Source organism: Scyliorhinus torazame, chromosome 8 (assembly GCF_047496885.1).
Source record: "Scyliorhinus torazame isolate Kashiwa2021f chromosome 8, sScyTor2.1, whole genome shotgun sequence".
Classification (NCBI taxonomy): domain Eukaryota; kingdom Metazoa; phylum Chordata; class Chondrichthyes; order Carcharhiniformes; family Scyliorhinidae; genus Scyliorhinus; species Scyliorhinus torazame.
This window is the reverse complement of record NC_092714.1, coordinates 35,900,215-35,925,530: the sequence shown is the minus strand read 5'-3', so window position 1 is coordinate 35,925,530 and position 25,316 is coordinate 35,900,215. Positions and strand designations below refer to the sequence as shown.

The 25,316-nt window shown below is 48.2% G+C and overlaps 1 protein-coding gene across 1 annotated transcript in view; it reads left to right on the top strand.

Annotated features, from left to right (window-relative positions):
• Positions 1–25,316, top strand: part of LOC140427756 (calcipressin-1-like) — a 97,406-nt gene that overhangs the window by 49,948 nt on the left and 22,142 nt on the right. The gene's annotated exons all lie outside the window — the stretch shown is intronic.

The following is a 25,316-nucleotide window of genomic DNA, read 5'->3' as shown; positions in this document are numbered from 1 at the left end:
GATTCAGGGAGGCTGCGGGGGGGGGGGGGGGGGGAGTTTACGAGTCTCACTGGGGGTTCGAGAGATCAGGGCACCATTTAAAATGGCGTCCCAAGGGCAGCACAGTGGTTAGCACTGCAGTCTCACGGCACCGAGATCCCAGGTTCGATCCCGGCTCTGGGTCACTGTCCGTGTGGAATTTGCACATTCTCCCCACGTTTGCGTGGGTTTCGCCCCCACAACCCAAAAAGATGTGCAGGGTAGGTGGATTGGCCACGCTAAATTGCCCCTTAATTGGAAAAAATGAATTGCGCACTCTAAATAAATTAAATAAATAAATACATAAAATGGCGTCCCAATCTTAGCTGGAACTCCTCAGTCCAGGAAACGGGACTACGCTGAGGCCCCCAATCTACCCGAATGGCCATTCGATAGCGTGGTGCTTCTCGGTTTCCTGAGTGCTGGGTAACACCTGGCTAATCACACGTACTATGGGACTCTGTTCCTATTCGGGTAGGATAGGGAGCAGCTGTTCCCCTTCGTTGAAGGGTCAGTTACGAGAGGGCACAAGTAATAAATAAATAAATAATCTTTATTGTCACGAGTAGGCTCACATTAACACTGCAGTGAAGTTACTGTGAAAAGTCCCGAGTCGCCACGTTCCGACGCCTGTTCGGGTACACAGAGGGAGAATTCAGAATGTCCAAATTACTTAACAGCACGTGTTTCGGGAACCGGAGCACCCGGAGGAAACTCACGCAGACACAGGGAGAACGTGCAGACTCTGCATAGACAGTGACCCAAGCCGGGAATCGAACTTGGGACCCTGATGCTGTGAAGCAACCGTTCTAACCACTGTGCTACCGTTCAAAGTGAGGAGCAGGAGGTTTAGGGGGGGATGTGAGGAAACCCTTTTTACCCAGAGGGTGGTGACAGTCTGGAATGCACTGTCTGGGAGGGTGGTCGAGGCGGATTGCCTCACATCTGTTCAAAAGTTCCTGGATGAGCATGTGGCACGCTATACCGTTCAAGGCTATGGGCCAAGTGCTGGTAAATGGGATTAGGTAGATGGGTCAGGGCGGTGGGTCGCGATGGTGGCCCAGCGCGCGTCACGGAGGTTGGCCAGTTTGGGTCCCGAAGGATATCCAGTTGTTAAAAATGGGTCCCGGGTAAAAGAAGTTTGAAAAACACTCCCTTGCAGGCTGTGTACAGGTAAAGCAATTTTAGAGGAGAAAATTGATGTATTTTTAAAAAAATGTTGATTTGTTTCTCCCTAAGGAGGAAAATCTTGATGCGTAAAGAGTTACGTGTTCATTAAGTTAGGAAAATAGAGCGAATAAACTTTTGGGATGAGACTGGAGGGAAAGAAAATCTCAAGAACACAAATGTGCAGATTGGCCTGGAATTTCCTGTGACCCCGCAAGCTGGAATTTACATCCATTACCGCACCCTGCACTGTCTGGCAGGAGATCTGATCAGCATTTGACTAACCTCTTATGCCCAAACACAAAACTGGGTCGAAATTCAGAGCAAACAATTGACACCATAGGTTACGACTGTGACTTATTTAACCATCGTTCATGCACTTTAGACATGTTCAAGAATCCACAATTGAAAGAACGTTCCAGTTTTTAATGTGGCTTATACTGATGTCATAAAGATGCATTCAGCAGACCAGGAGGCACATTGCAGGTCTCTTGATAATTTTGCAAAAGCTCAAAGCATTGCAATAAAACAGCAGAAAAATTACACCTGTTTAGTGCTACACCCGAAAATTGAAACAAGCACAATTATAATGTTTATGTCTCTAACCTGGGGGTGAGGCTATTAATGTAGGCTCAGATGTTTTTAAGTGGAGGGATCGATAGACAATCCTAAGAGAGTGGGCAGCACGGTGGCACAGTGATTAGCACTGCTGCCTCACAGCTCCAGGGTCCCGGGGTTGAATTCCAGCCTTGGGTGACTGTCTGTGTGGAGTCTGCACATTCTCCCCGGGTCTGCGTGGGTTTCCTCCAGGTGTTCTGGTTTCATCCCACAGCCCAAAGATGTGCAGGTGAGGTGGATTGGCCATGCCATGCTAAATTGCCCCTTAGTGCCGAAAAGGTTAGGTGCGGTTTCTGGGTTACAGCGATAGGGTGGAGGCATGGGCTTAAGTCAGGTGCTCTTTCCAAGGGCCGGTGCAGACTCGATGGGCCGAATGGCCTCGTTCTATACTGTAAATTCTATCAATCTATGAGATCAAGGGAAATGGGATGCATTGTATCCATGCCCACAAACCTGCTTCTTTGTGAATTTCTGTGGTCTTTTGGGCCACCTGGTTTGCTTTGAGCCCCAATTGTAAGTGTATCTAAGCACAAATAAGGAGGAAATTCCCAGCAATTAAGATTAACAGGGTAGAAACTTGTCTCAGACACAAAACAGTTTGCGTGTTGTATAAGGCAACTGAAGATATGTAGAATCCCAAGCTTTCCCTCTTGCGTAGGTTTTTTAAATGACTTTTGAGGCCTTGTGGCATGATTGGAGCCTGATTTAATGTACATCACCTTTGATTAGACAGCTTGACTGTCTGAACAGAAGCAGCAGAAATCTGGGTGTCTTTCTGGCTGGTAAGTAACCTGGATAGTTTTGACTGCCCACCTACCTGTTTTTTGCTAAGTGGTTGGGTTAAATATTTCTGTTCATGGGGGGGAATGAAGGCATGCCTACTGAAGTGAACTTTTGCATTGAGCATAATACATTTGTAGAGTACCCCAAAAAAGTTCCAGTCAGATTTGTTCTTTGTGTCGTCAAAGCAAGAGTCTCCTTTCCATCATCAAACCCCTTTTAAAACCAATAGGTGTGATTTTCCAGTCGCATTGCGCCCTGCGCCAATCCTGCTACTCCAGGTGAATAGTAGGAGAGCCCCTAAATGGGGTTTGCACCAGGAGCCGAACTAATTGCGATGCTCCTGACCTGCTGTGCCCGACGCATTCTGGATCGCACCCTCACTGGCCGTGATCCAGATCAGCATATTTAAATGAGTCTTAAAACTCATTTAAATTTGCGCAGCCCATTCGAGGCAGGAGTCACCGAGATCCTGGGATTCACCGACCCCATCGGCGCAGCCTGAGGCCGGCGCCAATCAGTACTGGTTTCCAAAAATGGTAACCAGATGTGGTGGCCTCGCCAGGGGGCTCGGAGGCCATTGGGGCTCCCACCTGGGCAGTGCCAATGTGGCACCTTGGCAGTGTTGCCAGATTGGCACTGCACGGGTGCCAGGTTGGCATGACCAAGATGCCAGGGGAAGTGTCAAGGGGTGAGTTCTGAGCGGAGCCATGGCCATGAAAGTGGGGTGAAGAGGGCGCATAAAGGTGGGGGGGGCGTGATGTGGTGTATGATGGGCGAGGACATGGTGGGTGTATGAAGGGAGGGGCTGAAAAGAGGGGGCAGCTGAAAGAGGGGATGACCTTAAAGGTGGGGAGGCCCATAGTGGGGTATGTGCACTTGGAGTGGGGGTCGGGTGATGCCCCAATGCTGACCAGGATGGCTGCCGCATTGTTGGTGGGTTGACATGGACATTTAGTGATGGGGAGGAGGCTGCCCCTCGGGGGTTGAGGGTGTTGCCTATGTTTGAGGGAGGTCACAATGTCTGTGGATGTGGGGTGTGGGGGACCTTCAAGTTTAACTTTGAGATTTTGGCACCCTTTAAAAAGGGCGCACTGATCTCTGCCGGCGTCTTTAGTTCCCCACCCCTGAAAATATTCTACGGGCGCTATCCACCGGCCGCTATGCGCATGAAAGGTGGCGCGGCAGTAGATGCCGGGAGATACCTCGTAGGTTTAATGCGATCTCGCGAGACTTCGCAATCTGAATCCAGACCATTGTGGGCGAGATTACTAATTTGCAAGGGATTGGGAGCCCCAAGGTGCTTTCCCCCTGGTACTGCTGGTGCCACCTGGGCACCTATGCAGTACCAGCCTGGCACCCTGGCATTGTCAGCATGGCACCATGGCAGCACCGCCTGGCACTGCCAAGGTGTCAAGCTGGCATTTTTCCCATGACGGGTATCGGGCTCGGGAATGCCCTGTGCATGTGAGGTGTGGTGCAAGGGCCCCAGGGACCCCCTTAGAGATTAGTTGGGGCTTTGGGGGACTCAAAAGGTCACGTTGGGCGGTCGAGAGATCGGGACGCCATCTCTTCTTGCGATCGGACCTCCTCCGTGCCCGAAATGGGACTAACTGCGGCCTTGTCCGGGAGTTCCCCGCTAAGGCACTGAATTGAAACAGAGTCCCGATAGATAGTGTGGTGTCCCAATTAAAAAACATACATAGAAAGTAGACGCAGGAGGAGGCCATTTGGCCCTTTGAGCCTGAATCGGGTTCGATCGTGCCCTAAGTATGTGAGAATTTCCCCAAGCTCCAAAAAAATGACTCCAGTCTGGGTGAATTGCGATCTGGATCACACCCATACATCCGGCGGAATCACTCCACGACTCCTGCCCAAAGTGATGCTCAGGCATTTTTGGGGAGAATTTTGCCCAACATTTAACATTCATATATGTAAAATAAAATTATTAAAATGGGACAACATAATGTTTAAACTGATGCGAAGTGATATACAGTGCCTGTACATTCATGGAATGTTTTTCCATAATTCATTTACAACGATGATGGCTCATCACATCAAGTTGAGCTTTTTTTAAAGAAGATTTTATCCTGCCTGAAATAGCCGGCAGCAGCAGTAAAGATTTGAAGGATCATTAACCAGTGGAAAAAGTTTTGCTTCGACTGTGTTCTGAAAATGACCTATTCTGAAGAAACAACGCATAACTTAGTCTGCAAGCAAAGGTCATTTATTATACGCCAACTGCTCATCCCTTTGGATCCCAACATTTTTTATTTACATCGAATGTTTGCAAACCTGTCACTTTCCAGTGTCCTTTTTTGGTTGAATCCAGTTGTAGGCGTTTATCCTGTGATTTATCATGGTGGTGAGGAATGTCTAAATTGGGAAATAGAAATACAAAAATCAGCAGGCAGGTAAAGACCACCTACATCTGTCATGGTCATGATCCTTTCCTGAAGCAGGAATGTCTTAATTATCATTAGTCAAGTTTAATGCAGCTGGAAGTTTTCGCTCATTCCCAGCAATGTAACAGTTGTAACTAAAAGACCGCTCCCCTTCAGTGCTCCCCTTCCCAACTGTTCCCCTTCTCCCCCATTTCTTCTTCCCCATTTCCCCTTCTCCCCCATTTTTCCCCCCTTCACTCCGCCTTCTCTCACCCTTCTGTCCTCCTTCTCCTCCCTACTCCCTTTCTCTCCACCACTCCTCCCCTTCTCTCCTCCGCTCCCCTTGCCCCCCGTACCTCTCTAGTCTTCTTCTCCCCACTCCCCTCCCTTCAGAAGTGCCTTGGCTGGTGAGAGTAGAAATCTAGATTATAAATGTATTAAAACGTTAGTGTAGTGTTTGCAACATAAATGTTCCTGATCACTATACTAAAAAGAAATCTGTCAATGCCCATTATGTGTGGAAAAAGTGAACCTATTTAAATAAATCGGATGGGTTGCCTTTGAAGATGTCTATGATTTTATGATTTTCTGCCATTAGGATTGGCATCAAAGGGATTCTGTTGTTTGTTTAATCATTTATTTTTCCAATAACTTTAATAGCAATTACATCGGCAGATTCATCCAGTTCCTTCTACCGTGCAGTTAAAGGTGCTATTCTACAATCTGTGCACCTATTGGAGGGGCAAGGGAAAGGAGGAGAATTTCCTGTCCCTCACCTGAGACCTAGCAGGTTTTGTGTATTTGCCCTCCAGCATTTTGATACAAGTCCAATATGAACCTGGTGAGTGTGTAATCCATACCTTGCAGATGTCCCTTTTTCTCAGAAGCCCCGCCATAGTACCAATGTATTTAATGTGGGATGCCCAGGATTACACATGCTATTCCAAATATAACCTCCCAAATGAGTTATTTTAAACCTTATGTAAACTGTGTTGACTTGCTGTCAGATGCCCTTGAGAGGCATCCAAGGATTTGAGGAGGCTTGTTGATTGGATTCTTACTTAGCTGCAAGACAGCGATTTCTGTTCTTGTGTTTGCTGTTAGGCAACATTTTTTATTACCATACAAATTCCCACTGGGGCAATTTTTAAAATAAGACCTTATTGGTGAAGGAGGCAGATACTTCTTGTACTTTCATTGTGTGTAGGTGTAGGCTCGGGTTAGCGTTTCAAGTCCAGTGTGATTCTGCTGAAGAACTCTGATTTTCTTTTCACAGGTTCTGGCAGACCTGCTGAGTTCTCCCAGTACTTTTCGGGGGTGATTCTCCCCAGCGCTGCCCCCCAGCGCACCTCCTGCTATTCCAGGAGAATAGCAGGAGAGCCCCTAAACAAGCTTCGAACCGGGCGCCAAATGGATCGCGATGCTCGAGACGCACAGCGCCCGACATGGTTTTGCACGGTTCAGGGGCTGGTTTAGCACAGCGGGCTAAATAGCTGGCTTGCAATGCAGAACAATGCCAGCAGCGCGGGTTCAATTCCAGTACCGGCCTCCCCGAACAGGTGCTGGAATGTGGCGACTAGGGGCTTTTCACAGTAACTTCATTGAAGCCTACTTGTGACAATAAGCAATTATTATTATAATATTATTATTATGATCTGGATCACACCCTTGCTGGACGTGAAACAGATGCACCTTTTAGATGAATCTTTAAACTCTTTGTGCTCAGCCCTTTTCAGGCCGGAATCCCTGGCTTGCAGGATTCACCGGGCCCACCGGTGCAGTGTGAGGCCAGTGCGAATCAGCGTGATGACTACATCAGGGGGCACGGAGACCATTTGAGCCTCTGGGTGGTCGGGGGCAGGGCAGTTCCCTGGCAGTGCCAACCTGGCGCCTAGGCAGTTCCAACCTGGCACTGACTGGGTGCCAAGGGCCACTGCCAAGAGGAAGGGCCTGAGGGGGCCATGGCCATGAAGGGGCAAGTCCTGAAGGGGAATATAAAGGGGGGGCTGATGGGGAGGTATGAAGCAGGCACATGGGGGGGGGGTGGGGGGGGGGCACCGCCATAGTTTGGTATGCTCACTTTGGAAGTGTGTCTCATTTAGTGATGGGGGAGGTTGGCCCTCCAGCATCGAGGGTTGGGGCTGTTGCCCATGTCTACAGAGCATAGCGATGTCCATGGGTTGGGGCTGTGAGGGGCCTTCAACTTAGCTTTAAGATCTGGGCACCCTTTAAACAGGGCGCCCCGATCTCTGAGGAGCTGGTCTTGCTGGCATCTTTAGTTTCCCAGTCCAGAAAAAATTCCGAGTGAAAAATTTTTCAATGAGAAATCCCTAAGCTCCAAAAAATTGACTAGAAGTATGGGCAAATTGCGATTCGGATCGTGCCCAAACACCCGGCAGGAAGCACGCTGTGATTCCTGCTGAAATGACACTTTTTTTGGAAGAATTTTGCCATAGGTTTTTACTTCAGATTTCCAGTATCCACAATATTTTTGTTTTATGTAACAGTCTAGATTAGATTCACCTAGCTTACTTATTTTACGACATGCTACAGAATGCTGAATAAAATGTTAGTAAGCTTACAGTAAGCATCAAAAGATTGTCTGTTATACCTTTGATAGGTTTGCTGAGATGTCTTTTATTCATCCTTGATTTTGTTTGATACGGGAACTGGAAACCATACCAGCATATATTCAGCTACCCATAAAAAGGTAAGACATGACCTCCGTGAAATAGACTTCATTGGTTAAAAAATGGGCTCTGAAATTCCTTCTCCTCAATAGTCACTAGATTCAAGCCTGGTACAAATTTTCCATTTTTTCAATTGTGCATGACTATCAAGGAGCACCATCATAATACCCAAGACACATTTCCAATCTTTCCTTCAATCACCCAGATCTCCTTTGTGTGAAATATTAATTATTGTAAGAACATGCAAAATACTTCATGTAGTTTAGGTTTAAATACATTTATGGCAATGGGGGATCTTTCTTTTAAAGGAATTATTCTAATCAATGAAATGTCTTCCTTTTATGTAATTCTTTTTGCTACCGTTACGTTTTGTGTGCGTGAGGTTTTTTTGAGCTTCCTCAGTGTGTATGCTTGGTGTCTGTGGTTTTGGTGGCTAATAGTGGGTTAATATAAACTCTTCCATAGATGCAACTGAGGGCAAGGAGGGGAAAATGGGATATTGTGCTAAATTGGCTGAAAGTCAAATATTAATAGGCTGGCCTTTGTACAATCTGTATCAGACTATCTGCATTCACAGAACTAAAGTTCACCAACGGATTTGTCCTTTAGTACTTGCGGATATGCCTAGTTATGCAAAGCTGCATGAGACCTCTTCCCTCCCTGTCTCCCACCCTCCAGCAACATAACCTCCTAAAATGCAGTCAGTCCCCAGTCTCTTTTTACTGTGGTTTTGACAACTGACCACTTGTGGAAAATGTTTACTTCTAAAAGATAGCGGCAAGGATTTTGAATGAAAATGGTGCACAGATTAGATTTATCAATGGCAGTTATTCATGCAAAAAAATTCCTACATTATGCTGTATGCATAAAGAAGGGAAATGGAACTAGAAGAACCATCAATTTTTTTATAACTGTTCTTACCAAGTATTCGCATTTAGAGCTGTAAAGTGTTGTTAATCCCAATCTTAGTTTCCAGTTGCTAATACTACAATGACATGCTCATTGCAGTTTAACCTATTTGATCAATGGAGATTGCGGCATGTTAAAATTTTAATAAATTGTGAGCCTCATTTTGTTTTGTTTTTGTAAAGTGACAACTCTGAATTACCCACCAAATTCACAGAATTGTTACAACAGAGAAGGAGGTGCTTCAGCACATCATGTCTGCACCAGCTCTCCGCTCCCTGTAACCCCTGCACGTTCTTCCTTTTCAAAGAACAGTCCAATTCCCTTTTGAGTGCTTCGATCGAACCAACCCTCCACCACCACACTCGCAGGCAGTGCCATCTAAACCCGAACTACTCGCGGAGAAACATTTTTCTCATAGCGTTTTTGCTTCTCTTAGCAATGGCTTTCATATCTGTGCACACTCATTCTTGATCTTTTCATGAGTGGGGATAATTCCCCCTTGTCTCCTCTGTCCAGATCCCACATGATTTCGAATACCTCTACCAAATCCATTTCGGAGAATCGCGCCCATTGTGTCCAGTTCTGGTCGCCTCAGTATAGGAAGGATGTGGATGCTTTGGAGAGGGTGCAGAGGATATTTGCCAGGATGCTGCCTGGACTGGAGGGCATGTCTTATGAAGAAAGGTTGAGGGAGCTAGGGCTTTTCTCACTGGAGCGAAGAAGGAAGAGAGGTGACTTGATAGAGGTGTACAAGGTGATGAGAGGCATGGATAGAGTGGATAGCCAGAGACTTTTCCCCAGGGCGGAAATGGCTGTCACGAGGGGACATGATTTTAAGGTGATTGGAGGAAGGTATAGGGAAGATGTCAGAGGTAGGTTCTTTACACAGAGAGTGGTGGGTGCGTGGAATGCACTGCCAGCAGAGGTGGGGAATCAGAGTAATTACGGACATTTGAGCGACTCTTGGACAGGCACATGGACAGCAGTAAATTGAAGGGGTGTAGGTTAGGTTGATCTTAGATTAGAATAAATTGTCGGCGCAGCATTGTGGGCTGAAGGGCCTGTACTGTGCTGTTCTATATCACTTCTCGGCCTTCTTTTTTCCCAAGAATTTAGCTCATGAACGTTACCAAGAAAAAGCTGTATGGAAATACAAAATTTCACAGCACCGAAACAGGCCACACAATCCAACTGATCAAGGCCACTCCACACACACACACATTTCTTTCCATCCTACTTCATCTTTCCTGTGTTCATCGCTGCAGACTTGACCTTTACACAGTATGAGCCATCTTAAATAAGTAAATAGGATAATTTACTGTCTTATTACATAAATTTATCAACTTCTGGTACCCCATATGGAAGCATTTGGTCCTTTCTTGGCATAACCCTAGGAACAGGATGAGGACATTCAGCCTCTCAAACCTGCCCCAATGGATTGGATTGGATTGGATTTGTTTATGAAATTAAATGAAAATCGCTTATTGTCACGTATACCAAGGTACAGTGAAAAGTATTTTTCTGCGAGCAGCTCAACAGATCATTAAGTACATGAAAAGAAAAGGAAATAAAGGAAAAGACAAAGGGCAACACAAGGTACACAATGTAACTAGATAACACCGGCATCGGGTGAAGCATACAGGGTGTAGTGTTAATGAGGTCAGTCCATAAGAGGGTCGTTTAGGAGTCTGGTAACAGTGGGGAAGAAGCTGTTTTTGAGTCTGTTTGTGCGTGTTCTCAGACTTTTGTATTCCCTGCCCGATGGAAGAAGTTGGAAGAGTGAGTAAGCCAAGTGGGAGGGGCCTTTGATTATGCTGCCCGCTTTCCCCAGGCAGCGGGAGGTGTAGATGGAGTCAATGGATGGGAGGCAGGTTCGTGTGATGGACTGGGCGGTGTTCACGACTCTCTGAAGTTTCTTGTTGAATTGTTTCAATGTTGAATAAGGTTAAGACTGGTTTGCACCTTGACTCCATTAAGCCACCTTTGAAACAAATCTTTTGATATACTTCCCCCAAAAATATCCGGTGATCTGTGTCCCAAATTTTAATTGACCCAACATGCACAGTCTTTTTGCAGAGAGGTGGAGAGAAAGTTCTGGGTTACCCTTTGCGTGAAAACTGATTCCCGATTTCACTCGTAAATGGAGTTTCCACCATCTGCCAGAAGAAATTATTTTTCTTTATCTACCCGATAGAACCCCCTTCAGCATTATAAGCACCTAATCTTCTGTTTTATAATTTATGCCTAAAAGTTGACCATTAATGTCTTTATATCATCAATTCGTTATCAGAACATAAAAACATAGGGGGCGGGATTCTCCACTCCCACGCCGAAGTGGCCGCGCCGTCGTGAACGCCGTCGAGGTTCACGACGGCGCGGAACTGCCCCGGTCGCGACCGATTCAGGCCCTGACAATGGGCCAGTATCGGGGCCACGTCATCCTCCTGCGCGAGGCCTTGTCGCCCGCGTAAAAGCGGCGCCGATTAGATGACGCGGCCGGCGCCGCATAACGGACGTCATCCGCGCATGCGTGGTTGCCGTCCTGTCCAAATCCGCCCCGCAAGAAGATGGGGGACGGATCTTGCGGGGCGGCGGAAGGAAGGAGGTCCTCCTTCAGAGAGGACGGCCCGACGATCGGTGGGCACCGATCGCAGGCCACCCCACATTTAAGGTACAGGATCTCCCCGGTGCAGGATCCCCCCTCGCCCCCCCACAGGCCGCCCCCCCCCCCCCAGCGTTCACGCGCCGCCCACGACTGGAGCGACCAGGTGTGGACGGCGCCGGGGGGAACCCGCCGTTTTGGCCTGGCCGCTCGGCCCATCCGGGCCTCCGAATCGTCCGAATCGGAGGAGAATCGCCATTTTCGGTGTCTCCGGCGATTCTCCGGCCTGCGGCCCGCGAAACTCGACCGGCCCGTTCCCACCGCTTGAGAGAATCGCGGGAGGGCGTCGGACCGGCGTCCCCGGAAATTTCGGCGCCCCAGGCGATTCTCCCAACTGGCGTGGGAGTGGAGAATCGCGCCCAGGAAGTATGAACAGGAGTAGATTACATGGCCTATTGAGACTGCTCCGCCATTCAGTGCGGTCATTGCTGATCTCTTGGGCTTCAACTTCACTTCTCTGCCTACTCCCTGTATCCCTCGATTCCCTGGGAGACCAAAAACCTATCTTCCCAGTCCTAAATATATTCAATGGTGGAGCATGCATAACCCTCTGGGATAGAAAATTCCAAAGATTCACAACCCTTTGAACAAAGAACAAAGAAAAGTACAGCACAGGAACAGGCCCTTCGGCCCTCCAAGCCTGTGCCGACCATGCTGCCTGTCTAAACTAAAATCTTCTACACTTCCTGGGTCCGTATCCCTCTATTCCCATCCGATTCATGTATTTGTCAAGATGCCCCTTAAATGTCACTATCGTCCCTGCTTCCACCACCTCCTCCGGCAGCGGGTTCTAGGCACCCATTACCCTCTGTGTATCATAATATACACCAGTATATCATGGTGCAGACACACACTGATGGGCCCACAGTGGGACCAATCAACACACACAACACAGCAGCCAATCACCAGTGAGAGCACACACACTATAAAGACAGGGGGCATCGGAGTTCCCGCTCATTCGAGTTGCAGCTAGCTAGGAGGACAGAGCTCACAGCCTGCAACACAGACATTCACCATGTGCTGAGTGCATCGACTGGTTAGGACAAGGCGAAGTTCTTTAGTTAAAGCTAGTATTGTATTAACCCACAGTCTGAGTATGTTTAAACAGTTAATGATTCAATAAAATAGTGTTGCACTATTTCAAGTGTTGGTGACCTGTACGTGATCCAGAACACCCAACACATCATGATACCAGGAGTGGTGGGATATTAGCACTTCTTAGACCTACCTGCAAGTGATCTGCCTTCCGCCAGCATTCCGTCATCCTGCAACATGGACAATATCAGCCCGCCGCCGCCGCTCCGCATCGCTGGCAACCTCGGGGCCAACTGGAAGATTTTCAAACAGCGCTCCCAGCTCTTCCTCGAAGCCACGGACAGGGAGGGCGCCTTGGACACCAGAAAGATTGCTCTTCTCCTCTCCACGGCCGGGGACCATGCCATCCACATTTTCAACTCTCTCACCTTTACAGATGACGAAGATAAGACGAAGTTCAAGACGGTCCTCCTCAGGTTTGACACTCACTGCAGCGTAGAGGTGAATGTAAGTTTCGAACGCTCTGTGTTCCAACAGCGTTTGCAGGGTAAGGGTGAACCTTTCCAATCCTTTCTCACGCACCTCCGCATCCTTGCGCAATCTTGCAGCTACGGGCCCACCTCCAACTCCATGATACGCGACCAGATCGTTTTCGGTGTTCAGTCGGACCCCCTACGTCAGCAGCTCCTCAAAGTAAAGCAACTCACCCTAGCGACCGCCATCGAGACCTGTGTCCTACATGAAAACACCACGAGTCGGTATTCCCATATACAAGCGGCTGAAACGGCGCGGCAAGGTCCCCACGAGGCAGAACGGGTCCAAGTGATTGAGCACCTCCAGGGCCTCAGCCTGGATGAGGGTGGCCAGTTTGCGCGCTTTTCGCGGACTCCCGCGATTGTACGCACCAAACGAGGGGACGGCGACGCTGAGGAACGTAATGCGCAGGCGCACACCATGCACGACCGCACCGCGCATGCACGGTGGCGCAACGAACGTGCTGACATCACGATGTGCAGCAACTGTGGCACCGCCCACTTAAAGCGGCAATGCCCCACAAAATCCCGACTGCCTACGATGTGGAAGACTTGACAACTGTGCTGCCTTCTGTCGAGCAACTCAGCCTGTCAATTGTCAATTCATCTCGCTTCGCCAGCCTCGCAGGAATGTTCGGGCAATTCAACCCACGGTCACCGAGTCCGATGCGGACCTCCCACACAGCAGTGACACCGAGGACCCGAAGGCGCCTTTTCGAGTCGGTGTCGTAATGAAAAACAGGCTGTCCCCGAAGCAAAGACACCAGCCGCTGTCGGTATACAGCATCGATCCAGACGATGAGTAGTGTGCCACCCTGACGGTCAACCGGTCCCAAATACGATTCCGCCTGGACACTGGTGCCGCCGCCAATCTCATGGCGTGGTCTGCTTTCCAAAGCCTTCGTGTCAAACCAGCCATCCTTCCATCAGCCTGCCAGCTATTGGACTACAATGGCAACATCATTCCTGCTATCGGCTCGTGCCAACTTGAAGTGATGCACAAGTCACGGAAAGCCATCCTTCCCTTCGAGATTGTGGGCTCCTTGAAGTACTGCCTGCTTGGCGCACAGGTGTGCAAGCTGTTCAACCTCGTTCAAAGAGTTCACTCTCTCTTTCCTGATGACACATCTGTCTTCCAGGACGCTGACTTCAGGGCGCAACTCGACGCCATCATCAACCAGCACCGCAATGCCTTCGAAGGCATGGGCACGCTCCCATATACTTACACGATCCTACTCAAACAGAACGCCACGCCTGTGGTGCATGCACTTTGCAGAGTCCCAGCACCCCTCAAGGACTGCCTCAAGCAGCAGCTGCAGGAACTCCAAGACCAAGGAGTGATCTCCAGAGTTACGGAACCAACCGACTGGGTCAGTTCCATGGTATATAAAAAAGCCTTGCAGCGAGCTGAGAATTTGCATTGATCCCAAGGACCTGAATCGCAATATCATGAGGGAGCATTATCCGATTCCCAAACGCGAAGAGATCACATGCGAGATGGCTCGCGCCAAGCTCTTCACCAAACTTGACCCCTCACAAGGTTTCTGGCAAATCCAGCTCGACAAGCCCAGCAGGAAACTGTGTACCTTTAACACCCCCTTTGGCAGATATTGTTACAACAGGATGCCGTTTGGGATCATATCGGCTTCAGAACTGTTCCACAGGATCATGGAACAAATGATGGAAGGCATTGAAGGTGTTTGCGTCTATGTCGATGACATAATCATTTGGCCCACCACCCCGCAAGAGCATGTCAGTCGCCTCCAGCGCGTGTTCAAACGCATATGGGAGCATGGCCTACGCCTCAATAGAGCCAAATGCTCCTTTGGTCAGACGGAACTCAAGTTCCTCGGGGACCACATCTCCCAGTTGGGTGTGTGGCTGGATGCGGACAAGGTGGCTGCTATCACAGCCATGAAAACGCCAGAGGACAAGAAGGCGGTCCTCTGATTTCTGGGCATGGTCCCTAACCTCGCCTCTCATACCACAGCTCTCAGGACTCTGGTCAGGAAGATGACAGATTTCCAATGGCTTCCTGCCCAAGAGCGCGAATGGAGAGAACTCAAAACCAAACTCACCACAGCCCGTCTTAGCTTTTTTTGATCCAGCGAAAGAGACAAAAATTTTGACCGATGCCAGTCTGGCATTGGGGCAGTGCTCCTGCAATGCGATGAGGCCTCATCATGGGCCCCCGTTGCATATGCGTCACGTGCCATGACCCCCACGGAACAGCGCTACGCACAGATAGAAAAGCAGTGCCTGGGCCGTTTGACCGGTATCGTCAAGTTTCATAATTGTGTACGGCCTTCCCCAATTCACCGTCGACACCGACCATCGCCCGCTGGTCAATATAATACAGAAAGACATGACGCCTCGCATCCAGTGTATTCTGCTCCAGCTCCGGCGATACGACTTCCAGCTGGTATACACCCCAGGCAAAGACCTAATCATTGCCGACGCTCTCTCCAGGGCAGTCAACACTCCATGTGACCCAGCGGGATTCGTCTGTCAGGTTGACGCCTATGTGGCCTTCGTGGCCTCCAATCTACCTGCCACGGATGAACGCCTCATCCAAATTCACCGCGAGACAGCGGCTGACCCTTTGCTACAGCGTGTCATGCGCCACCTAACAGACGGGTGGCTCCAGGGCCAATGACCACAGTTCTACAACATCAGAGATGATCTGGCGGTAGTCGATGGTGTCCTCCTGAAACTGGACCGCATTATCATCCCGCACAGCATGCGCCACCTCATCTTGGAACAGCTACACGAGGGCCATCTTGGCGTGGAAAATTGCCGCTGACGGGCCCGAGTGGCTGTGTACTGGCCCGGCATCAATGACTACATCGCCAACGCAGTGCTCAACTGCCCCACTTATCAGCGCTTCCAGCTGGCCCAACCACGTGAGACCCTACAGCCCCATGAGATGGTCACGTCCCCTTGGTCCAAGGTCAGCATCGACCTGTTCCACGCGCTGGGCAGGGACTATGTTCTGATTGTAGACTATTTTTCAAACTACCCAGAGGTGGTACGTTTACACGACATCACATCGTCTGCAGTAATCCGTGCCTGCAAGGACACCTTTGCTCGACACGGCATCCCACTCACAGTGATGTCGGACAATGGCCCCTGCTTCGGAAGCCAGGAATGGTCCAACTTTGCCAGGAGGTACAACTTTGTGCATGTGACCCCCAATCCAACGACAAAGCGGAGAAGGGCGTCCACGTAGTCAAACAGCTCCTCTGCAAAGCTGCCGATGCTGGGTCTAATTTCTACCTCGCCCTGCTGGCCTATCGCTTGGCCCCACTGTCCACTGGCCTGTCACCAGCCCAGCTGCTCATGGGTCGCACCCTGAGGACGACGGTGCCGTCCATTCATGTCCCAGACCTCGACCACGTTCCCGTCCTTTGCCGGATGCAGCTGTCTCATGCACAGCACAAGGCAGCTCTTGACTCCTGTGCAGCTGATCTCCCTGCTCTGGCTCCAGATGACAACGTCCGTATACATCTTCCGGATGGTGGCTGGTCTGCAACCGCTGTGGTTCTTAGGCAGGTGGCTCCCCGCTCGTTCTGGTTCGTCTACCGGATGACTCCATTCTGCGCCGCAATCGACGTGCCCTTCATCTCGTTCCGTGCTCACTACATGATCCTCCACCATTGCCACGCCCTCCTGTTGATCCTGACCTGGGCTATGAAGAGATTCCGGTCACTCTGCACCCTCCTCACTCTGACGCAGTCCAGCCAGCTCCTCAGCTGGTGGCTCCTGACCCACCCTTGAGGCAGTCAACCAGAATTCGTCGCCCACCTCAGAGATTTACTTTGTGGACTTATGGACTTTCTGATTTGTTCTGTTCTTCCGTTTAATCGTTCAAGTGGTTTGTATATAGTGTTCATCTCGTTATTCTTGTGACACACTGTTTTTCTGCACCAGGCACCTTCCCATGTAAATAGCTTAGTTTTTATGTACTTGGTCCTGTAAATATTTCGCGCACACATAGTCAGGAACATTCACCATACACTATTTATTGCCACGCAGGTACATTTTTTATAACAGGGGGGATGTCATAATATACACCAGTATATCATGGTGCAGACACATACTGATGGACACACAGTGGGACCAATCAACATACACAACACCACAGCCAATCACCAGTGAGAGCACACGCACTATAAAGACAGGGGGCATCAGAGTTCCCGCTCATTCGAGTTACAGCTAGGAGGACAGAGCTCACAGCCTGCAACACAGACATTCACCATGTGCTGAGTGCATCGACTGGCTAGGCCAAGGCGAAGTTCTTTAGTTAAAGCTAGTATCGTATTAACCCACAGTCTGAGTATGTTTAAACAGTTAATGATTCAATAAAATAGTGTTGCACTATTTCAAGTGTTGGTGACCTGTATGTGATCCAGAACACCCAACACATCCCTGTGTAAAAAACTTGCCTCGTACATCTCCTCTAAACCTTGCCCCTCGCACCTTAAACCTATGCCCCCTAGTAATTGACCTTTCTACCCTGGGAAAAGAGCCACTGACTATCCACTCTGTCTATGCCCCTCATAATTTTGCAGACCTCTATCAGGTCACCCCTCAACCTCTGTCGTTCCAGTGAGAACAAACCGAGTTTATTCAACCGCTCCTCATAGCACATGGCCTCCATACTAGGCAACATCCTGGTAAATCTCTTCTGCACCCTCTTCTGCCTCCACATCCTTCTGGTAGTGTGGCGACACTGAGATGAGTGAAGCAATTTCACTTATCCCTGTCCTTAATGGTCAGCCTCCTATCCTGAGTCTGTGCACCCTGTGTTTTAGATTCCCTGATCATCGGGAACAATCTCTCGGCGTCCAACCCTATCAAGCCCGTTCAGTATTTTGTAGATTTCCATGAGGTCGTCTCTCATTCTTCTTAAACTCCAAGTACAGAGTAGATAATTCAGCAGGATGGGGTTGCAGGGGATAGGGCGGGTAAGTAGGCCTGGATGGGGTACTCTTTCAGCGGGTCGGTGCAGAGTCAATGGGCCGAGTGGCCCCCTTCTGCACTGTAGGGATTCTTTGATTCAATGATATGGGAATAAAGTAAATAGTCGTGATGTGGGCTAAATTATCTTCTCTGTACTAATTTGTTTGAGCATCTTTGTCATTGTGTTTTCCTGTTCACTATATTGAGTGTAACGTTACCTTGCCTAGCAATGGCAATACCTTGAAATTGTAGTTTTTAAATACAATGGGGGTTTCTCTCTAATTCTGTCCTTCTATCACAAGTGCCAATTTAACATCTATACTGTTGGCTCTGTGTGTTCCCGTATTCAGATAAAACAGAATGTGTAGTGTGCACGCTTCAGTGACTTTAAAATTTATTCTTGGGCTGTGGGCGAATCCAGCAAGGCCCACATTTATTATCCATTCCTAATTGCTCTTGCGATTGGTTTTCACAATGTTTTGTTAACTTCTGTGTAAAACGATGGTGAAAATGTTGTTACGTTCCCCTGTTACTAAAAGCTTGAATTACTGCAATTCTGATTTGGAACTGAGCGGTGTGAGAGTACGACCTGGAGGTGACCTCGATCATATACTCCGGCCTCTGTTGCGCTTGCTGTAATGTCAAATGTGTCCTATGGGAATGAAGGTTACACAACTTTTTTGATGAATGACTCATGATTCCTGATGACTTTAACTTGGTGCCATGATAGTTATCGCAATGTTCTGAAATGTAAGAAAGTCCAGATGTGACTCAGTCTCTTTTTTTTTATTGCTCAGCATATGATGAATTATTTGAGTACAACTTACAGTGATCCAAATTCGTCATTATGTTAACAATGTTATGAAATATACTTTCTATTCTTTGTCTTCCTGCGGCAGTGCAGTTTAGATGCTGAGTCATAACGAATTGTATTACGCAGAGGCTGACGTGGAGGTGTGTTGTGGAAACTTGCTTAGCCCCATTTAGTACGAGGCAAAATGTATGGAACTTTTCCCCTTCTTAAAAAACAAAATCCATAATTTTTGCACATGCATCAGTGAAAGACAGAATAAGACCACTGGCCTGTCAAGGTTGTCCCACACATTGTGCAACGGAATATGTACATGCTCACCCCACCTGAGAGATGCATCCTGGGAGAAGCAAACAAAAGGTTCATTTTTTATAAAAATTCAATCATGTGATGTGGGTGTCACTGCCTGGACCAGCATTTCTGCCCATTCCTTATTGCCCTTGAGCTCATTGGCTTCCTAGGTTATTTTTGAGGGCATTTAAGAGTCAACCACATTGCTGTCATATGTAGGCCAGGCGAGGTAAGGGTGGCAGATTTCTATCGCCAGAGGATATTAGTGAACCAGATGGGATTTTGCAACAACTGGCCCTAGTTTCATGGTCACCATTAGACTTTTTGGACAAAATTCTCCCAAATAATTAGTGTCATTTTTGGTGGGTTTAGCAGAGTGATTCCTGCCAGGTGTTTGGGCGCGATCCAGATCTGTATTCATCCACAATTAGTCACTTTTTTTTGAAGCTTGGGGAGTTTCTCACTAAAACAAATCCCACACTGGGCACTAAAGACGCCGTCAAGACCTGGCCCTCTGAGATCGGGGCGCCATTTTGCCCAGATCTCAAAGTTAGCTTGAGGGCTTCCCACACACCCCCACCCACAGATATCACGACCCCCCCAGACATGGTCAACACCCCAACCCTCATCCCAGAGGAGCAACCTCTTTTCCCCCCCCCCCCCCATCACTAAATGTCCCTGCGTGCTTCCCCACGACCACCCAAGCATGGAGGTGACTCAGCCCCAGCCCATCCATCATCCTCGTAGACATCGGGACATCCCAACCCCCCAAGTGAGCTATCCTGCTATGCGGTCGCTGAGGGCCTCCTTTCAGTCCCCCCTCTTTCAGGACCCTCTCTCACCTAGCCCCTAGCCACTCTTCATGACCCCTCTTCATAGACCCCCATCACCCCCCTTTCATGGGCAGTGCCCCTTTGAACACTGGCAGTGCCAGGCATTACCAGATGCCAGGTTGGCACTGTCCAGGTGCCATGCAGGGCACTGCTCTGACCTTTCTCCGACCGCACGGGGACTCCATGGCCTCCGAGATCCTCCCCCGCATGGCCATCATGTCTGGTTTCCGCTTCTGGAGACCAGTACTAATTTGCACTAGTGTGAGGCAATGCCGAAGGGGCCAGTGAATATTGGCATCCAGGAGACTGCGGCCTCGAACTGCTGGGTGCCAGGTTGATAAAGATAAACTATTTGCACTGTTTGGAGATCCTAAAACTAGGGTCATAGTCTAAACTTAGGCTAGACCATTCGGGAGAGATGTTAGGAAGCACTTCTTCACTCAAAGGGTGCTAGAGTTGAAGCTGGAACAGTTGTTAAATTTAAATCCGAGATAGTTCAAGTTTTGTTAAACAAAGATATTAAGGGATATGGGCCAAAGGCAGGTACATGGAGTTAGACCACAGAACTGCCATGATCACATTCAATGGCGGGAAAGGCTTGAGGGGCTGAATGGCCTACTCCTGTTCCTGTGTTTCCTATGAGAAGCCATTATGCCAGCACATCCCCTAGAATTCAGGACAACTAGTGAAAAACAATATATAAATTTCCTCTCTGACCACTTCCCCAAGACGATAGTCCAGGATACCAATCCAGTCATGATTAATGTTTCCCAGGAACTATATTTCCACAAATGATCTCTGTCCTAACACGAAACGGGTCCGCCTCTCGCTCAAAGCAGTCCACCAAATTGGCGCCATCACAAGAGACAGGAAGCTGTTCCTCAGGTCTGCTATTCTGTGGAAAAGAACTACCTCCTAATATCTAACCGAGAGTTGACCTTGGATTACTTGAGATTGTGACCGCCGGTCCTCTCCTATATTTGGTTGAAACAAGCTGCCTATACAACACCATTTTTTCATTTCATCACCTTGATCAAATTTGAATTTTCTTAATCTGCGTATAAAAGCTGTAAATCGCATTTGGGCAAATCTGGTAAAACTAATTTTCCACAGTGGGACTCTATGCAGTAACGAGAAATTTAGACATTCCACTTATTAAACCGTTGTCCATGCAGTACACCAGTTCAGATCCTAAATCAAAGCAACCAAAAATGGAATGAGACTAATTCTGCTGATTCTTTGTCATTTTTTCTACCTGTTGTTTTCTTAAACCCCATGCCCAAAGTCTGTAGTTGCAGCAAGTTTGTCAGTGGTCTCTGTAATGTTTCACATGGATTTGGTGTAAAGCAAACACTTTCTTTTTATCCTTGTTTTCAAATCCCTCCATGGCCTCAATCCTCCCTGCACGTGTAACCCAGCACGGCAATTCTGTGATCTATTTGCACTCGTAATCCTGGGCTCTTGTGCATCCTTGATTTTAATTAAGCCACAATTGGTGGCCATATCTTCAGTTGCCTAGGCCCCAGGCTCTTGCATTCCTCCCTGCGCCTACAACTTTCTGCCACTCCACCTCGCTTTTTGTCCTTTTGATTGTTGTTCTAGTAGTAGATCAACAGAGCGGGAAGGGGGCCAGTTAAGCTCAGTTGGCTGGACAGCTGGTTCGCGATACAGAGCAAGACCAAGAGCGCGGGTTCAATTCCCATGCCAACTGAGATTATTTATGGAAGGCCCCGCCTTCTCAACCTTGACCCTCGCCTGAAGCATGGTGACCCCTCCGGTTAAATCACCACCAGTCAGCTCTTCCCCCTCAAAGAGGAAAGCCACCTACGGTCAACTGGGACTATGTCGACTTTACATTTCTGAGTAATAGTAATCAGGTTCAATTAATGCAGTGGATCATTATGAATGCCAATGTCCGAATTTCAGAAAGTTGCAGTTCAAGTTTGAGGGGACCGAAACTGTACACTGAGAAAACATCTAAACATCAACTGTATTTTAGTCAACAAAGAAAGTAGCAGTAAATGCTTCATATCAATATTGTCCCTGTGCTGTAAATGGCTGCTAAAGGTTAGCTGTGTGACAAAGAGTGTTATATTGAAGTAACTGAAATTTAACATTTATTGCTACTTGTATATTGCATTCTGTATTGGAGTGCAATTTTCCAAAAGTTTCACAAATTACAAATTATTGTGCTTTGCTCAATGGATCAAGTTCTATTTTGTACAGTACGTAATGCACAAAAAGGAGGTGTTGGTGGAGAAACATTATTGAACACTTGGCTACAATAGTTTCAGAACTGAGATAGAAACAGAAAATGCTGGCAAATCTCATGCTCCACATCTGAAGTACTATGTACAGCACTGGTCTCCCTGTTTGAGGAAATATGTATTAGAAGCAGTTCAGAGAAGGTTGGATTGGATTGGATTGGATTTGTTTATTGTCACGTGTACCGAGGTACAGTGAAAAGTATTTTTCTGCGAGCAGCTCAACAGATCATTAAGTACATGAGAAGAAAAGGGAATAAAAGAAAATACATAATAGGGCAACACAACATGTACAACGTAACTACAAAGGCACTGGCATCGGATGAAGCATACAGGGTGTAGTGTTAATGAAATCAGTCCATAAGAGGGTCATTTAGGAGTCTGGTGACAGTAGGGAAGAAGCTGTTTTTGAGTCTGTTCGTGCGTGTTCTCAGACTTCTGTATCTCCTGCCCGATGGAAGAAGTTGGAAGAGTGAGTGAGCCGGGTGGGAGGGATCTTTGATTATGCTGCCCGCTTTCCCCAGGCAGCGGGAGGTGTAGATGGAGTCAATGGATGGGAGGCAGGTTCGTGTGATGGACTGGGCTGTGTTCACGACTCTCTGAAGTTTCTTGCGGTCCTGGGCCGAGCAGTTGCCATACCAAGCTGTGATGCAGCCTGATGGGATGCTTTCTATGGTGCATCTGTAAAAGTTGGTAAGAGTCAATGTGGACATGCCGAATTTCCTTCGTTTCCTGAGGAAGTATAGACGCTGTTGTGCTTTCTTGGTGGTAGCGTCGACGTGGGTGGACCAGGACAGATTTTTGGAGATGTGCACCCCTAGGAATTTGAAACTGCTAACCATCTGCAACTCGGCCCCGTTGATGCTGACAGGGGTGTGTACAGTACTTTGCTTCCTGAAGTCAATTACCAGCTCTTTAGTTTTGCTGGCATTGAGGGAGAGATTGTTGTCGCTACACCACTCCACTAGGTTCTCTATCTCCCTCCTGTATTCGGACTCATCGTTATTCGAGATCCGGCCCACTATGGTCGTATCGTCAGCAAACTTGTAGATGGAGTTGGAACCAAGTTTTGCCACGCAGTCGTGTGTGTACAGGGAGTAGAGTAGGGGGCTAAGTACGCAGCCTTGCAGGGTGCCGGTGTTGAGGACTATTGTGGAGGAGGTGTTGTTGTTCATTCTTACTGATTGTGGTCTGTTGGTCAGAAAATCGAGGATCCAGTTGCAGAGTGGGGAGCCAAGTCCTAGGTTTTGGAGCTTTGATATGAGCTTGGCTGGGATTATGGTGTTGAAGGCGGAGCTGTAGTCAATAAATAGGAGTCTAATGTAGGAGTCCTTGTTTTTGAGATGATCTAGGGATGAGTGTAGGGCCAGGGAAATGGTGTCTGATGTGGACCGGTTGCAGCGGTATGCGAATTGCAGTGGATCAATGTGTTCTGGGAGTATGGAGGTGATGCGCTTCATGATCAACCTCTCGAAGCACTTCATTACGACTGAAGTCAGGGCCACTGGTCGGTAGTCATTGAGGCACGTTGCCTGGTTCTTCTTTGGTACCGGTATGATGATGGTCTTCTTGAAGCAGGTGGGGACCTCGGAGTGGAGTAGGGACAGGTTAAAGATGTCCGTGAATACCTCTGCCAGCTGGTCTGCGCAGGCTCTGAGTGCACGACCAGGGATCCCGTCTGGGCCCGTTGCCTTCCGAGGATTCACTTTCAGGAAGGCCAATCTGACTTCGGAAGCTGTGATGGTGGGTATGGGTGAATTATGGGTTTGCTAGACTAATGCCCAGGAATAGGCAGGTTGTCTTATGAGGAGAGGTTGGCCAGGCTAGGCTTGTATCCACTGGAGTTTAGAAGAGTAAGAGGTGACTTGAGTGAAACCTTTAAGGTCCTGAGGTGATTTGGCAGGGTGAATATGGAGAGGATATTTCCTCTTGTCAGAGAAGCTAGAACGAGGGGGTCACTGCAAAAATAAAGAGTCGCTTATTTAAGAGATGGGGAGAATTCTTTCCTCTGTGGGTTGTGAGCCTCTGGAACTCTCTTCCTCAAAAGGCAGTGGAAGCAGAGTCTTTGCATATTTTCAAGACAGAGCTGGATAGATTCTTGGTTAATGCAGGGGCGAAAGGATTAACCAGGGGGCGAAAGGTTATCAGGGATAGGCCATGATCTTATTGAATAGCAGAGCAAGCTTGAGGGGCCGAGTGGCCTTCTCCCCCTGATAGGTGTGTTGGTTTGTATGTAGCAGCTCAGGCAGCATCCGTGGGGAGAGATGTAGGAAGTTAACGTTTCCAGTCAATGACCTTTCACCTGAGCGGGTTTATCTCGCACTTTTTGGTTTTATTTCAGATTTTCCGCATCCACAATATTTTGCTTTTGGAGTAATTACCAGAACCGGTTCCTGCACTATTTGCTGAAATGGGTGGAACAGCCGTGATGTTGCTTGAGGAATGCTCCATACTGTCGTAAATGACTTTTCATTTCAGCTTCCTGCTGTGGTGTTATTGTCCTAAGAGGACATTGTGAGCTGTTTTGAAATAGATTGGTTTTAAAAATCAAACCTGCTGAATGTGCAAGGTCCGGCTTACTTTATTAGGCTGCAGTTGAAATTCCTCCCTCATTTTCATTCAGCATGATCTCTTTCCCTGTTTTCACAATGCGGCAAAGATTTTCCGATTGTCTCGGTTTTCCACAGAAGAATGTGCATATTTAAGTTTTGCATACTTCACTAATTTGCCACATTTAGATCTCTAACATTTTTCCAGTCATGTTTTGTTGATGATTTCCCAATTAGTCACCACTCTTCTTATTATTCCACCTTGGTTGCGACCTTTTGAGTCTTGTCTGTTTTCCTGTCTTGTTTTCATAGAATTTACAGTGCAAAAGGAGGCCATTCGGCCCATCGAGTCGGCACCGGCCCTTGGAAAGGGCATCCCACTTAAGCCCATGCCTCCATCCTATCCCTGTAACCCAGTAACTGGACCTAACCTTTTGGACACTAAGGGGCAATTTAGCACGGCCAATACACCTAACCTGCACATCTTTGGACTGTGGGAGGAAACCGGAGCACCCGGAGGAATCCCAGGCAGTCACGGGGAGAACGTACAAACTCCACACAGTCACCCGAGGACGGAATTGAACCCGGGACCCTGTAGCTGTGAGGCAGCAGTGCTAACCACTGTGCCGCCATGTCGCTGTTTTCTATTAAATGCATCCAGTGTGTTCAAGCTACAATGTGCAGGTGTAACCACTGGCTTCCTCTAACACAGAAACTGATTTCTGCCCCCCCCCCCCCCCCCCCCCCCAAGCCCCCTCCTTCCAAGAGTTTAGTTTCCCTTCACCAGTTTATGATATGAAGCTGAAAGTG